At 36.9% G+C, this 16296-nt stretch overlaps 1 protein-coding gene across 1 annotated transcript in view; it reads left to right on the top strand.

The window, feature by feature from the left end:
• LOC128986227 (sestrin homolog) overlaps window positions 1-16296 on the top strand; it is a 56671-nt gene that overhangs the window by 15336 nt on the left and 25039 nt on the right. The window lies entirely within an intron of this gene.

The following is a 16296-nucleotide window of genomic DNA, read 5'->3' as shown; positions in this document are numbered from 1 at the left end:
TAGTTATTAAAGGAAAATTTTTGTTTTAATACTTTAAGTTGGTCGATTTGCATGGGATTAACATAAAAATGTATGTTTTGTAATAACTTTAAATATATTATTTTCCGATACAACGATATATATAACGAGGGTGCAACAATTAATTAAGAAATTATATATCGTTGTATCGGAAAATGATATATTTATTAATAATATATATTAAGTTATTACAAAACATATATTTTTATGTTCATCCCATGCAAATCGGCCAACTTAAAGTATCAAAACAAAATTTTTCCTTTAATAACTAGAGGAGAATATTTAGTAGGTATTAAATTAATAACGAATTAAATTTATACGCAATGACAAATTTTTTTAAACTTCTAGAATACAATATTTTCAGATATGACGAATACTTATATATAATACGTGAAGGCGATTTCTACGAAACACTACTCCTTCGTTAATAATGGACGGATTTTTAAAAACGATGTGTCAACATTAAGTATTTGTTGTGTAACACGCCCCCTTTCACCATTTCCTGTAGTAAAAGTCCTCGGGCTTTGCCCCTCAGGCCATCAAAATCCCAATGTATATCTTATGAAGACAAGATTTTGTTTAGACAAATAATTTTATTAATTACAGCTGTTCATAGTACACATGATACACACAAGAGTTTTCGTTTTCAGTTTCGATAGATGGAGTGGAGCGAGCGTTCGTTTTCAGAGGGAGTTCGTTTCCAGTTTCGATAACTGGAGTGGAGTGATTGGTTATATTATCTTTGAGTTGACTCTCTCACGTCAACGGAAATTGTGACAATTATTCGTAAAAAAAACTCCTTTAATATTTTGTGCACAAATTCGAGCAACAGGTGCACTAGTTTATTATATTTAAAATTATCCCATTCATTTTATTCGAACTTTTAAGTGGAGTATTCATTTAAAAGCCACAACTGAACGGAAAATAATAAATATTTAGGAGTGCCGTACGGCGCGCGCCGCACGAAACCGTACTAGTGTGAAGACACACGCTTGTCCGGCGCAGCGCCGCGCGGCGGACGCCGTACGGCGCGCGCCGCTTCGTGTGGAAGAGGCGTTAGATACGTAAAGCTATTTGTTTTGCAGGATATTAGCATAGATTAAACTTTTATAGGATGAGTCCCTAGTTCCAAAATGTAATCAAAATCCTTCCGCTGGATTTCGAGATATATATTACAGACAGACATATAGACATAGCTTGTTTTAGAGTATGGGATTTGCCGTAACTGGTTGTTTGTATAGATTGGATTTACTTGGGTAAAAAAGGCAATGATTGTAACAACATCTCTGGTTCATAACGTTGCGAGTTGTGGCCTTGACTAGATTGAAGTGACATTTGACATCTGATTGACCTGTAGTTGTAGACCTCTGTTGGAGACCATTCTCTCTACATTCACACACACGTATATTTCTAAACTATTTATGTTCATAGACTTGTTGTAATTAAAACACTAATCCAGTACAAATTTGTATGGATGTGATGGCATTTCGTTTGGTTTCCGCGTCCTGTTTTTTAGTCGGACAGAGGCGTACAAAGCTAAATTGAGACCAGAAGTAGGTTTGTGTTGGAGCGATAGCCACTGTGCCGAGCGTTATTGTCTGGTCAGTCGTCATCGTCGTCATGGGTTGTAGAAGTTACCCGCATGTCGCGTGTGTTGAGTACTTGGTATATACACATTATCGTAATTTGTTGTTTGTTGTTTGCCATTGAACATTATCGGTAGACAAAGGAAACGTGACGCAACGTGTGAGCACTGAGCGTTGCTGTTAAGCGTTATTGTCTGGTCAGTCGTCATCGTAGTCATGGGTTGTAGAAGTTACCCGCATGTCGCGTGTGTTGAGTACTTGGTATATACACATTATCGTTATTTGTTGTTTGTTGTTTGCCATTGAACATTATCGGTAGACAAAGGAAACGTGACGCAACGTGTGAGCACTGAGCGTTGCTGTTAAGCGTTATTGTCTGGTCAGTCGTCATCGTAGTCATGGGTTGTAGAAGTTACCCGCATGTCGCGTGTGTTGAGTACTTGGTATAAACACATTATCGTTATTTGTTGTTTGCTGTTTGCCATTGAACATTATCGGTAGACAAAGGAAACGTGACGCAACGTGTGAGCACTGAGCGTTGCTGTTAAGCGTTATTGTCTGGTCAGTCGTCATCGTCGTCATGGGTTGTAGAAGTTACCCGCATGGTCGCGTGTGTTGAGTACTTGGTATATACACATTATCGTTATTTGTTGTTTGTTGTTTGCCATTGAACATTATCGGTAGACAAAGGAAACGTGACGCAACGTGTGAGCACTGAGCGTTGCTGTGCGTTATTGTCTGGTCAGTCGTCATCGTCGTCATGGGTTGTAGAAGTTACCCGCATGTCGCGTGTGTTGAGTACTTGGTATATACACATTATCGTTATTTGTTGTTTGTTGTTTGCCATTGAACATTATCGGTAGACAAAGGAAACGTGACGCAACGTGTGAGCACTGAGCGTTGCTGTTATTGCGTTATTGTCTGGTCAGTCGGGGACCGCGTCTCGTTGTCCCTCCGTCTCGTTGTCCCTCCGTCTACTTGTACCTCGAGGCCTAGAGACAACTAGTCGTAGGTACAACTAGACGTAGGTACAAGTAGACGTAGGTACAACTAGACGTGTATCCCACCGACAAGTAGTATCACCTAGCTTGTACGGATGCGACCAGTTGTCCCTACGACTAGTAGTCCCTACGACTAGTAGTCTCTACGACTAGTGGTCCCTCCGTCTAGTAGTCCCTACGTCTAGTTGTACCTACGCGTATTTTGCGTCCTTATAGTCTAGTTGTATCTATCCTTCAATTCGTTACCCTGTTTAATTGATTACTGCACGAGTACTTTTTAATAATACCCTTAATTAAATCAGGAACTGCAGTGTTCCGAGTCGATTGAGTATGATTGGCAAATATTTTTCACCGCAATACGATGTTTTAGTAGTTTTACAGACGTTAATTGGAGGCTGAAAGCTACGCATTGCTGTCCAGGGTCGAAATGGCAGCTATAGTTGTGATTAAAATTTTCCAGCCCTAGTACCGAAAATCGCTTATTTAATTAAAACATTTATATATATCATTAAATATACAAGCAGTATATCCCTAATGCATTGCAATAGACCGCTGCCCAGCAATTATGTATTACTATTTTTGCTGATTCCTTTAAATATTTTTTCACATAACCTTAAAGTATTTGCATTGATTAGTGTGCATTTCTTATAGTTTACAATGGATTACCCAGTGATCAATGAACAATGAAGTGTACAATGAAGTTGAGGTCCAGCGGTTGAAAACTCGACAAAAACTATGCAATGTACTACACATACTTCTCCATTTAACATACACTGTAAATAATAAATGTGATTGGAATATGTTCCAGTTGTTTTGATTTTATTTTCATAATTAGTTGTTATTTCGTCACCAGCATAGCAACCCGTTAAACCCATGTTAGTTTTAAACATTTGTAATTCTTTTTTTATGTCTTTTTAGCCTATTTTAATTTATAAAGGCATTCTATAGATCGACAGGAAAATACATTTCCACCGATATGCGGATATTTTCTCTGTGATGTTCACGAGCTGATAAAAAGGTTGTAAAGAAACATGCTTGCCTACATTATTGATATATTTTCTCAGTTTTGTATAGTTTGGTGAAAAACAGCAATCGTACCACGGACCGATTTCATCTTCGTCTCGAACTTAAAAATGATCCCGAGCTGAAAAAAAGTCATTTTCTGAACTAGGTACGAAATATACTCTTACTAAACTCTATCTTGGAATTGCATACACTCGCTCCTATCTTTAAGTTTACGTTGTTGCCATACAATAAATGTATAAATAAACACAAAAATTCACAAGTTTTGTTGTAAGTACCTATATCATGTATAAATAAAAACATACAATAGCATCATGTGTAAGTGTATTCTGTAAAACTTTAAACAAATATTAGTAAAATAGTTTTCAGGTAAACTATTGTTGAATGAATTAGTTTTAAGTTGTTAAATTAACCTCGACCCGTGCTATATGTTTAATGGAGTTTGTCCGGAAAAATACCATAGTAAAATTAAATCAAATAAATAAAATCAAAAGCAATTCATAACAAAAGAATAATAGATACAGAATGAACGTAATTTCTGAAAATCGACAGGGCCCACATATGCGAAGCCTGTGCGTGGGGACCAAGTTGACTCAATAATTGGCAATTTGTCATAGTCTTGTAACATAATTAACTAACACTACTATAATTATCATTACATTTTTAAAGGAGAAACAAACGTCCGATTATTTCTAGGCAGCCACAACAGATAACTTTAGAAAACTACGTTATAAGAATTAGAACAACTCAAAAATTAAATTGTTAACATGATTTGTTTAGCCTAACGAAGAAAATCATGAAAACCAAATTTAACTCCCATAAGAAAAACATGGGGAGCAATTTCGTTTACGTATAAGCCGAGTGAGATAATAGAAAAATATACGCCGATGCTTGATGGCAAATCTGTGCGTGCATACCTTTAATTTGAGACCTCAATAATAAAAATGGTCGGGTAGCAGAGCCAAACGAATAACCCATTTTCTTAAATTTATAAGATTATTTAATTATTTATTTATTTTAATTATTTATTTATTTTACTTGACTGTTAATACCAAAGCAAAAGCTTCAACTTCGTATGCGTCCGGATTACGAATAAACCTAAAACAATCTTACACCAATTTACCAATAAGTTTAATAAACCAAAATTGCACATACTCCGGACAGATTTCTTATAAAGAGATGCTATGACAATATGATCAAATCTCTATTTAATATCGTTTAGGTTGTGTATTGATTAGTCAGGACATTGATTGAATAAATAAATATTTAAACAGTATATATATATACTAAAACATAAATACAGCACAAAGCAAACATATAAAACATAAATGTACAGTACATAAATAGCCTAATTGTTACAATAAATTAACAATGATCATTTGTTAAATTAATCAGTTCAATGTTATTTATATAATACGACCATAAAGATAGGCGAATGTCAATCGTGTTTATTAGGACAATAACACAATATACCTTATTGTTGATTCAGGAACACGCCATGAACAGCTATTTCTGAGAAAGGTGAACGAAATACCTGTTGTAAAATGCAGCTAAAGACATCTGCTACAACGTGTTTGACTTATTGTTTAATATAAGCAAAACCATTTAGATTCAGTACTTGGAAAGGCAAAGGAAATATTTTGTAAACAGCGTACAGAATGTCCCGTTAATCCCCACACGTTACTCCGAATGGACTTCATTTGCAAATTCTTAGAGTTTCCTTTCACAACAATCCATTCCAGTTATTGGGGTGTTGGGTCAGCCCTCTATCGCGTAGTTGCGAGAAAGTGATTGACCTCCAATCAACCTAAATATTGTTTTGATTTTACGTAGTACTGTGGTAGTTGCTAAAAAAAAACTCTTTCACTCACAGTATTAAACATTTTCAAAAAAATGTTGATTATATCAAACTGTTATGAACAGTGTGATTTTTTATTAAAAACATAAGCTTTTAGTTGAGTATTTTAAACTCCTTGAATGACAAAAGTTTTAATGTAAAACAGATCTATAATCTGATGTACGCTGCCCAACAAAGACGTTATTTATTTATTAGTTTTGAAATAATTCCTGGTAATACACATAGCTTAAAAATTAGTCGATTTCGAGAAACAGGTACACTACATTATAGTGCAAACAAAACGTAAATAACACTTAGATTTTCAATCCATTACTGATTTTATACTGATTTTAAGTCTAAATCTACACAGGCAACGTAACTTATGAAATACTCTTAGTTTATGAAGGCTTGGTATAAAAAGTCTTGTAAAGTGCCATTCTTGTGTGTTCTCTGGTTAGGAAACTAGCCTTAATATTTAGTTGTTTATGATATAAGCGGTCTGAATCATACCTACAGTGTATTCAGGTTTTGGACTGGCTAGGCCTATATACAAATATGCATGAGTGTTCGATGTCATCATGAGCGTTGGAATGTTTACCTAAAAAAAATGTCGTAGTAGAGGGTGATAGTGTAAATCATAGCTGTTCCCTGGTCCATCGGCCGGTGCCTCGAGGGATAATGACCGACGGACTAGGGATAGAGCTGATGACTCATCCGGTCATGTGAACATCGATATATTAACTAATACTATTTAATAGTAACTAGGTGAAACCCGTCGAAATCGACGGTTACTTTCAAGGATTACGTTAATTCACCTAACTGCGATAAATTGGATGAAATATAGGCTACATATTTTGAGCATTTAGCATTGTTTAAAGAATAATAAGTGTAAAAACAATATTGATATTAATTGCGTTAGTCGCCAAATTCGGTTGATCATTCAATGAATAAAATATTCCCCTTACCGTACGTCATCGGAGTTATTATTAGTATGTTATCTGGTATCTCTTCCTTTGGAAGAACCTTTAAATAGTATTAAAATCGTATTGGTGGATCTTTTGTAGTTAAACACTTCCGTGATTTCATCAGTGTAATTTGTGTTGTAATTTTATACTGAGCTAGGTATGTGTACACTGGCTATGTAGTCTGCAACTAAACCAAGATTAGTTTTACTAAGAACTAATAAGCGCGCGCAAAAATAGTCATATCTGGGTTATTTTTTTAAATGGTATTTCAATACTGAGCTTTAATTACGTTTGCGTAGAAGGTAATTAAGATGTTTTTTTGAGAAAAGTTAGTAGTTAAGTCATGGCCCCCACATTTAATTGTGGGCCCTGTTACCACAATCTGGCTCGGGCCCCCCTACCAACCGGGGGGTGTGGGGGGTATGGAATACCCCCCAGCCTAGAGGGGGGTCCGGGGGTCCTCCGACGGGAAAATTTTGAAAATGTCATGTATTTTAGTGAGTTTTAAAGGCACTAGGTATTAAATTTGTGAGTGGTAAATGGCACTCTTGCAGTATTTTTTAAGGAAGAAAAGAGCTCTTCAATGAGTTTTATAAGACTTGAAATTACAGGAATTCAGCTATTAAAACTATTATATCAATACACAAAAGCTCCATGCCTATTAATATTTAGTCTTTTTTATTTCCCCGTAAAAGGGTTTGGCTATCTTAACTGCTATAATTGTACTTTGTAATATGGAGTAGGAAAAACACTTTTGTAAATCAAGTTTAACAGCTTACACCAATGAAATCATATTTTATTCAGTGAACAATACTACATTTTTTGGGAGTGGATGCCTGAGCTGCCGAACTTGCGCGATTACGATTAGTCTCGGAGAAAAACGAATGTGCACGAGTAACGCCGAGAATGACCGATGCTGTCGATGCCGATGCTATCCAATCCATGCTGTAGTACAGTATTATACCATAGACTAATAGACTTCTCATCCCATTGTAAATTTTGAAGCACGTTTTTCGTGTCTAGTTCATGTACGTGACACAAAGACGCTAGTGTCGATGAAACTTTGTTTCCATTATTTTAGGGTTAATTTCTTTATTTGTGCTTTACTGCTTGGTTATATAACTAGGGGACAAGTTATTGTTTATGATTAGATCGTATTATTTGGTTAAACGAGGTTTTAAATGGCTGTAATAACGGGAAACAAATTGTAAACAAAACACGACCTCTACATAAACCGTACATGAACTAACAATAAAATTGTCTTCAGCTGTTCCATAAGGATGAGAAATCTGGAGTATGTTTTATCTATGATTATACCGAGCGAATTGGGAAGAAAACTTAGGTCAAAATTATTACAATCTTTCATATTTTTTAAACTCCAAAAGTAAAAAATTCTTAAGTTTGTGTCACATAACAAAGGTAGCTGGCTGTTCTGCTGTTTTATAGTACATTACATTACATACATACGCACCTACCAGTATAGTATTTAAATATAAACTAGCCTAGAATCTAGAATTAATACATTTTAAATTATTTAACTTTGTTTTTTGTAAAATATATATATTATTTTTTGTCTTCAATTTATGATCTGCTGTAAAGTAATCTTCGATGAAAAAAAACGGGTAGACCCGGGCCCCCTGAGGGCCCGGGCCCTGTGACCAGAGTTGCACCAGCCCCACCCTTGTGGGGGCCATGAGTTAAGTGTGAAATAAACTAATTCGTCAAAGTATATGCATCAACTACCATACTACGCCAGTTTACGTAATATCCATAAGAATAACATATACATTTTTAATTTGAACTTGTTGTAATATTCTCCTTTACTAATACCGTACAAAAACACTTTATTATACTCAATTACTTGTTTTTGTAAACTCTGAATTTATTTATTTAAGATAATTGTTTAAAGTTGTTGTTTAAGCAAGTTAATGTTAGTTTTCTATAGAAAGGTAGAGTTTAAGTGGAAAAAAACAATGATAGCAGATCTTGACAAGAAATAAGAAAAACCAAAGTGTAATATGGATAAGGACTGACCAAGGGACACAAGTACGTTGTTGTCAAGAACAGGGGTTTCTCAATGAGCTGCAGACAAGCCAAATTTTCCTGGCTTTTGTAGCAAGTTGTTTATAATAAATTGTTGTAAGATTGTATGATTTTTAAAGAAATAAAATAAATCTCTTAAACCGGTGACAAGTTGAAGGGGAGATACAACTACAGCCGCAGGTACAACTAGACGTAGGTACAAGTAGGCGTAGGTACAAGTAGTCGTAGGTACAAGTAGTCGTAGGTACAAGTAGTCGTAGGTACAAGTAGTCGTAGGTACAAGTAGTCATAGGTACAAGTAGACGCAGACGTATGAGGTACAAGAAGACGGTGATGTTCCCGACTAGTTGTACCTGTAGATTTGTAAGAGGTACAACTAGACGTAGAGACAACTAGACGTCCGCACCATCGTCAAGTTGTCTCTACAGCTTTGGACTGGGTACAACTAGACGCCTGTCACCAAAATGCAGCAGGTACAACTAGACGCCGGTACAAGTAGACATCGCCCCGTCAGTCGTCATCGTCGTCATGGGATGTAGAAGTTACCCGCATGTCGCGTGTGTTGAGTACTTGGTATATACACATTATCGTTATTTGTTGTTTGCTGTTTGCCATTGAACATTATCGGTAGACAAAGGAAACGTGACGCAACGTGTGAGCACTGAGCGTTGCTGTTAAGCGTTATTGTCTGGTCAGTCGTCATCGTAGTCATGGGTTGTAGAAGTTACCCGCATGTCGCGTGTGTTGAGTACTTGGTATATACACATTATCGTTATTTGTTGTTTGCTGTTTGCCATTGAACATTATCGGTAGACAAAGGAAACGTGACGCAACGTGTGAGCACTGAGCGTTGCTGTTAAGCGTTATTGTCTGGTCAGTCGTCATCGTAGTCATGGGTTGTAGAAGTTACCCGCATGGTCGCGTGTGTTGAGTACTTGGTATATACACATTATCGTTATTTGTTGTTTGCTGTTTGCCATTGAACATTATCGGTAGACAAAGGAAACGTGACGCAACGTGTGAGCACTGAGCGTTGCTGTTAAGCGTTGTCTGGTCAGTCGTCATCGTAGTCATGGGATGTAGAAGTTACCCGCATGTCGCGTGTGTTGAGTACTTGGTATATACACATTATCGTTATTTGTTGTTTGCTGTTTGCCATTGAACATTATCGGTAGACAAAGGAAACGTGACGCAACGTGTGAGCACTGAGCGTTGCTGTTAAGCGTAATTGTCTGGTCAGTCGTCATCGTCGTCATGGGTTGTAGAAGTTACCCGCATGGTCGCGTGTGTTGAGTACTTGGTATATACACATTATCGTTATTTGTTGTTTGTTGTTTGCCATTGAACATTATCGGTAGACAAAGGAAACGTGACGCAACGTGTGAGCACTGAGCGTTGCTGTTAAGCGTTATTGTCTGGTCAGTCGTCATCGTAGTCATGGGTTGTAGAAGTTACCCGCATGTCGCGTGTGTTGAGTACTTGGTATATACACATTATCGTTATTTGTTGTTTGCTGTTTGCCATTGAACATTATCGGTAGACAAAGGAAACGTGACGCAACGTGTGAGCACTGAGCGTTGCTGTGCGTTATTGTCTGGTCAGTCGTCATCGTAGTCATGGGTTGTAGAAGTTACCCGCATGTCGCGTGTGTTGAGTACTTGGTATATACACATTATCGTTATTTGTTGTTTGCTGTTTGCCATTGAACATTATCGGTAGACAAAGGAAACGTGACGCAACGTGTGAGCACTGAGCGTTGCTGTTAAGCGTTATTGTCTGGTCAGTCGTCATCGTCGTCATGGGTTGTAGAAGTTACCCGCATGGTCGCGTGTGTTGAGTACTTGGTATAAACACATTATCGTTATTTGTTGTTTGCTGTTTGCCATTGAACATTATCGGTAGACAAAGGAAACGTGACGCAACGTGTGAGCACTGAGCGTTGCTGTTAAGCGTTATTGTCTGGTCAGTCGTCATCGTCGTCATGGGTTGTAGAAGTTACCCGCATGGTCGCGTGTGTTGAGTACTTGGTATAAACACATTATCGTTATTTGTTGTTTGCTGTTTGCCATTGAACATTATCGGTAGACAAAGGAAACGTGACGCAACGTGTGAGCACTGAGCGTTGCTGTTAAGCGTTATTGTCTGGTCAGTCGTCATCGTAGTCATGGGTTGTAGAAGTTACCCGCATGGTCGCGTGTGTTGAGTACTTGGTATATACACATTATCGTTATTTGTTGTTTGCTGTTTGCCATTGAACATTATCGGTAGACAAAGGAAACGTGACGCAACGTGTGAGCACTGAGCGTTGCTGTTAAGCGTTATTGTCTGGTCAGTCGTCACCGTCGTCATGGGTTGTAGAAGTTACCCGCATGGTCGCGTGTGTTGAGTACTTGGTATATACACATTATCGTTATTTGTTGTTTGCTGTTTGCCATTGAACATTATCGGTAGACAAAGGAAACGTGACGCAACGTGTGAGCACTGATCGTTGCTGTTAAGCGTTATTGTCTGGTCAGTCGTCATCGTCGTCATGGGTTGTAGAAGTTACCCGCATGGTCGCGTGTGTTGAGTACTTGGTATATACACATTATCGTTATTTGTTGTTTGCCATTGAACATTATCGGTAGACAAAGGAAACGTGACGCAACGTGTGAGCACTGAGCGTTGCTGTTAAGCGTTATTGTCTGGTCAGTCGTCATCGTCGTCATGGGTTGTAGAAGTTACCCGCATGTCGCGTGTGTTGAGTACTTGGTATATACACATTATCGTTATTTGTTGTTTGCTGTTTGCCATTGAACATTATCGGTAGACAAAGGAAACGTGACGCAACGTGTGAGCACTGAGCGTTGCTGTTAAGCGTTATTGTCTGGTCAGTCGTCATCGTAGTCATGGGTTGTAGAAGTTACCCGCATGTCGCGTGTGTTGAGTACTTGGTATATACACATTATCGTTATTTGTTGTTTGCTGTTTGCCATTGAACATTATCGGTAGACAAAGGAAACGTGACGCAACGTGTGTCGGTTGCTTAACTATTGACATTGCAAACACGCGAATGAGTCAATAAGGTCATCCATCCTTAACAGAAAACACGGTTATGTTATTGCTCACTTGGGCATTTATAGTTACACAATTGAACATTTGTTATAATGAAGTAGACTTTCCATCTACAATGGACCAGCTGAAGCCAATATTGTTATTTGAATACAAATCAAACGTACTAGTTTGATTTGTATTCTGAACTACTCCAAACGTAGTAGTTCAGTTACCCACTCACCGTGTGTGCTCTGCATCTTTTGGCATTAAAGAAATAGTTTATGTGACATATGCATGTCACATAACATGTACACGTACTTTTAGTTTGACTTGGTTCGAAAATTGGCTTATTCGACAAATAACAGCAATTTACATCTGCGCACTCTGGTGGTGGTTCACGTACGTCTAAAACTAGCTACAGCTATAACATGGGATTGGCATTAATTTCTAATTGTATTAATAGTAAAATGTAAAATAAAAAATAAAAAATAAATCTTCAGTAGAAAATTACTAACCTTTTTTTAACTTTTGTATGGGTTGTTGAAGGTCTGATATGAACTGATTTTGAATAATGAGCCAATACGTATAAAGATACAATATGGTACTGTATAAAGATATAAGTATATACATGATTCTTTCGAGACTAATTATATGTCTCAATTGGCAACGATTCTCGTATCAGTGACGGAATGTTGGTGCACCTGTTCTCGTTGCAGTCAGCTGTTGTTTTGCCAAACATCAGTTAAAAATACGCGCCAACAGATGGCAGATACAAGCCTTTGACCTGTGGTCGTGTACTTGTATGCGCTTGAGATTAACATTACGTGGGTGGCTGATTGGAACTCATATGATGTAAAGAACACAAACACTAGGTTTACGCCTTTACCTTCTGTTATATTGTATAATTTAATAAATAGGACTGATCTATTTACTGTTAGAATTTGAACGGTGGGTGTTTTGGCCTTTGGGGACCTCAAAAAGAAAAAGTAAATCGGGTCTTACCATGAGACCTACGGTAATAGCGTACTCCCTATATGGGAAATTTGCTAAAAATAATCAAGATAAAGCTACAAAACTTGGTAAAAAGTCACTAGGCATTAAAATCATTTTAACAGATTATTCAGTGATACGCTAACTCCCCAGGGGGACGTCATGTTAGGAGTCAGAAGAAAAACTTAAACTTAAACTACAGGACATTCTTAGCAAAATACAATGCCGCAAATTTGAGCTTAAAAGAACAACTGAGTAAAAAAATGACAACTGTTTAAAGATTCAAAAAGGCACATTCGAGACATCTTTGAAAGGCTCTCATTTATGACTCGGTTGTCTGATTTCAAATTTACGTCGTTGTATTTTAATAGAAAAGGATTTTGTTTAATCGGTTGTCCGTTTAAGTTCGGGTTTGCGGCATTGTAATTTACTAACAAGGACCTTTAATTTGACGTGCATATCAACCTATGCTTCCATTTAAGATTTTCGTCTGACCCCTAGCCGGGGTCTCCCTAGGCGAGGAGGTAGCGTATCATTGAATAATGTTTTTTTTTAAGTTATTTTAATGCCCAATAACTGTGTACCAAGCTTTGAAGCTCTATCTTTGTTATTGATTAAAATATTTTACCGTCCCGGGACTTTTTCCACCCCCATAGTCTTCAAATTGAATACCTAAATACTTTCCTGGATGTATTCCTTTAAAAACACCGTATTGCGCTATTTTTTACGCATTCTAATTTATCAACAGGGATTTAAACCACGTAACTTTTAAAAGCGGCATTTTTCAAAGCATTTAGAACATATTTTTATGATATGCTATGCTCGGCGGCCCTCAACATTAACCATATCACATTATACCAGCAGCGCCACGGAGTAAACAGGAAAAGGAAGTGGTCCAAGGGCGTCGTCCCCGCCATAGAGCAACATTGTTGACGTTTCATGTTGACCACTCGGTCCGGAACGAATGCCTCATAAATTCTCTTGAGAATAAACAATGTTCCCTTTATTTATATGTAAATTGTGGCACCATTTATGCGTTCGCGAACCAGCAAGATCGGGTCATAGGAACGGGGTAATTTGGGGGTTTACAATTTTCGAAAATATTTTTTTTTTAGCTTTTTACCCCTAAAACATGGAAATACCAACATTTTGTTAAAACCATCATGTAAGGATTAAAAATGTCGTATGTTGTAGTGTCATTGTACAATTAAAAGTAATAGAGAAATTCCCCAAATTATTCTTAGGAGAAAAATAAAATCGTTGTAGTTTATTATTTATGGACATATTATGTTGATCCAATTAAGCAAATTTATTTATTTCATTGTATACTATCAACATTTGGTCAAACAACCACTTTTTAATTTCCCCGTAACAGTAGCAGCAAACCTTAGCACTCGTTAAATTTAATGTTACTGTTTAAATGGGGAGTAAATATCCCTTGATTTTTATGGAAGTGTTATGGTTAAATCAAATCCTCAGGCTGTAGGTTAGCTGCGGTGGGAGTATTTAGTCATTCATTTGTAAGTGATATAATTAATGCTTGAATGTACAGTACCATAAGAATAAGAGTAAGAGTTGATTTTCACAGTAGATAAATATTTTATTTTATCACATTTTAAGACAATTTTATTAGCTCGCTTTCTTGTCTGTTTGGTACAAATTTTGCAATCCAATTTTAAATTAATTTCCCGATGAGCTAGATACTTGAAACATATAGCTCACAAATGGATGACAATGCAATATTAAATCATTTAATTTTCATATTGGGCTACACCCCCATGGGCTTCCAAAGTATCAGTGTTTACATTTTGGAAGAATGTAAATAATATATCATTTGAAGTCAGCTGTAAATTTATTAATTTGACCGTTTCTTTAAAGAGCAGAGGTTTTAGGTTAAGAGGGATAGGTTCTGCTCCCCTGAGATTCCAAAGTTTTATGATTAGTATGAGAATACTAGCTGTAACCCGAGGGCTTTGCCCCGTTTAACTTTTTAATTTTCAAGATGATCTCGTTTGCATGGCTCAATCACGTCCTGGTTGAAGTTCGTTCGCTACGCTCACTCACCTTTAGATTGGAGCTCGTTCGCTACGCTCACTCACCTTTAGGTTGGAGCTCGTTCGCTGCGCTCACTTTCCTTCAGGTTAGTTCGTTCGCTACGCTCACTCACCTTTTGGTTGCAAATTAGCTGTTGTCATAAATGTAAAAGAAATAATAGTGCTGCACCCTGTTGGTAATCCTTGTAACTTTAATGCTATTGAACATCATAGAACAGAACCAACTAGTTTAATTGAAACAGCTGTTAAGATTCATTAATTCCATTTCTCATAAGTTTAACATGGGAAACTCCAGAGCCACTGGGGCGGAGCCCGGAAGGATTTTTGGGATAAAAATATGCCTATATGTTAATCGGGAATATGAGCTATCATCATGCCGAATTTCAGCCCGATCCGATCAGTATTTTTTGCGTTCACTTGTCACAAACATACATCCATCCATACATCCATACATCTAAACTTTCACATTTATAATATTAGTAAGATTAGCAACAACATCTGATTACTGTTAAAAGGGGTTTGGTTTGATTTAACAGGCCATATAAAATAGATTTAACATATTTACACATTTATGACTAAAAACTAGAAAATCCTACTAATATTATATTATATTATATTATATTATAATATTATAAATGAGAAAGTTTGGATGTATGGATGTATGTTTGTGACAAGTAAACGCATTAACCACTGGACGGATTTTGCTGAAATTTGGCATGATGATAGCTCACATTCCCAATTAACATATAGGCATATTCTTATATCAAAAATCCTTTCGGGCTCCGCCCCAGTGGCTCTATAGTTCCCCATGTTAACCTTATGAGTATTCATATTAAAAGGGAAGAATTTAGTCAGCTGTTTCAACTAAAAAGTTGGTTCTATGATATGCAAAAGCATTAAATAAATGGTTTTAAGTTACCTTTGTCAGTAGCTCATATAGAGTCCTCAGAACTCTTAACGACTTACTTAACGAGCAGGGAGAATCTTAAATATTAAAAACGTGACAGGGTTTTTTTCTTGATTCTGAATCAACCACTTGGCGGATTTTCATGATTTTTGTGTTGAAAGAAAGATAGTTTTGAAAAACTTACAAGGATTACCAACAGGGTTTAGCACTATTACATTTTTTTTAATTTATGACAACAGCTAATTTGCAACCAAAAGGTGAGTGAGCGTAGCGAACTTCAACCAGGACGTGATTGAGAACGAACTTCAACCTGGAGGCGAGTTAGCGTAGCGAACGAGCTAACCTGAAGGCAAGTGAGCGCAGCGAACGAGCTCCAGAGTGAGCGTAGCGAACGAACTTCAACCAGGACGTGATTGAGCCATGCGAACAAGCTCACTTATAAAGTAAAACGGGGCAAAGCCCGCGGGTACAGCTACTAATTTATAAATTAAAAATCCTTTAAAATAACCACACTTCATTTAAACACACTAAAAAGTAGAAAATAATTTATAAATATGTGAAGAAAATAAATACTTGTAAGATTGAAAACGAAAAACGTTGGGCGCATGCAATAGCTAATAAAGAGGGGGTTTTCATTAATTAGCCATTTTATGCCCCCAACGTTTTTCGTTTTAAATCTTACAAGTATTTATTCTCTTCACATATTTATAAATTTCTACTTTTTAGTGCTTTTAAAAAAGTGCTACAGTATTGGCCGACACCATCTATATTCTAGACCATAGTCCAGTGGATAATCTGGCCCTGAGTTTCATATATTAATAATACCCTAATCTCATTTT

This window comes from Macrosteles quadrilineatus, unplaced genomic scaffold (assembly GCF_028750875.1).
Source record: "Macrosteles quadrilineatus isolate MER2022 unplaced genomic scaffold, UCM_ALF_1.0 Scaffold_2__2_contigs__length_208266976, whole genome shotgun sequence".
Lineage (NCBI taxonomy): Eukaryota > Metazoa > Arthropoda > Insecta > Hemiptera > Cicadellidae > Macrosteles > Macrosteles quadrilineatus.
Note: the sequence above shows the minus strand (reverse complement) of the source record. Positions and strands in the feature narration are given on the sequence as shown.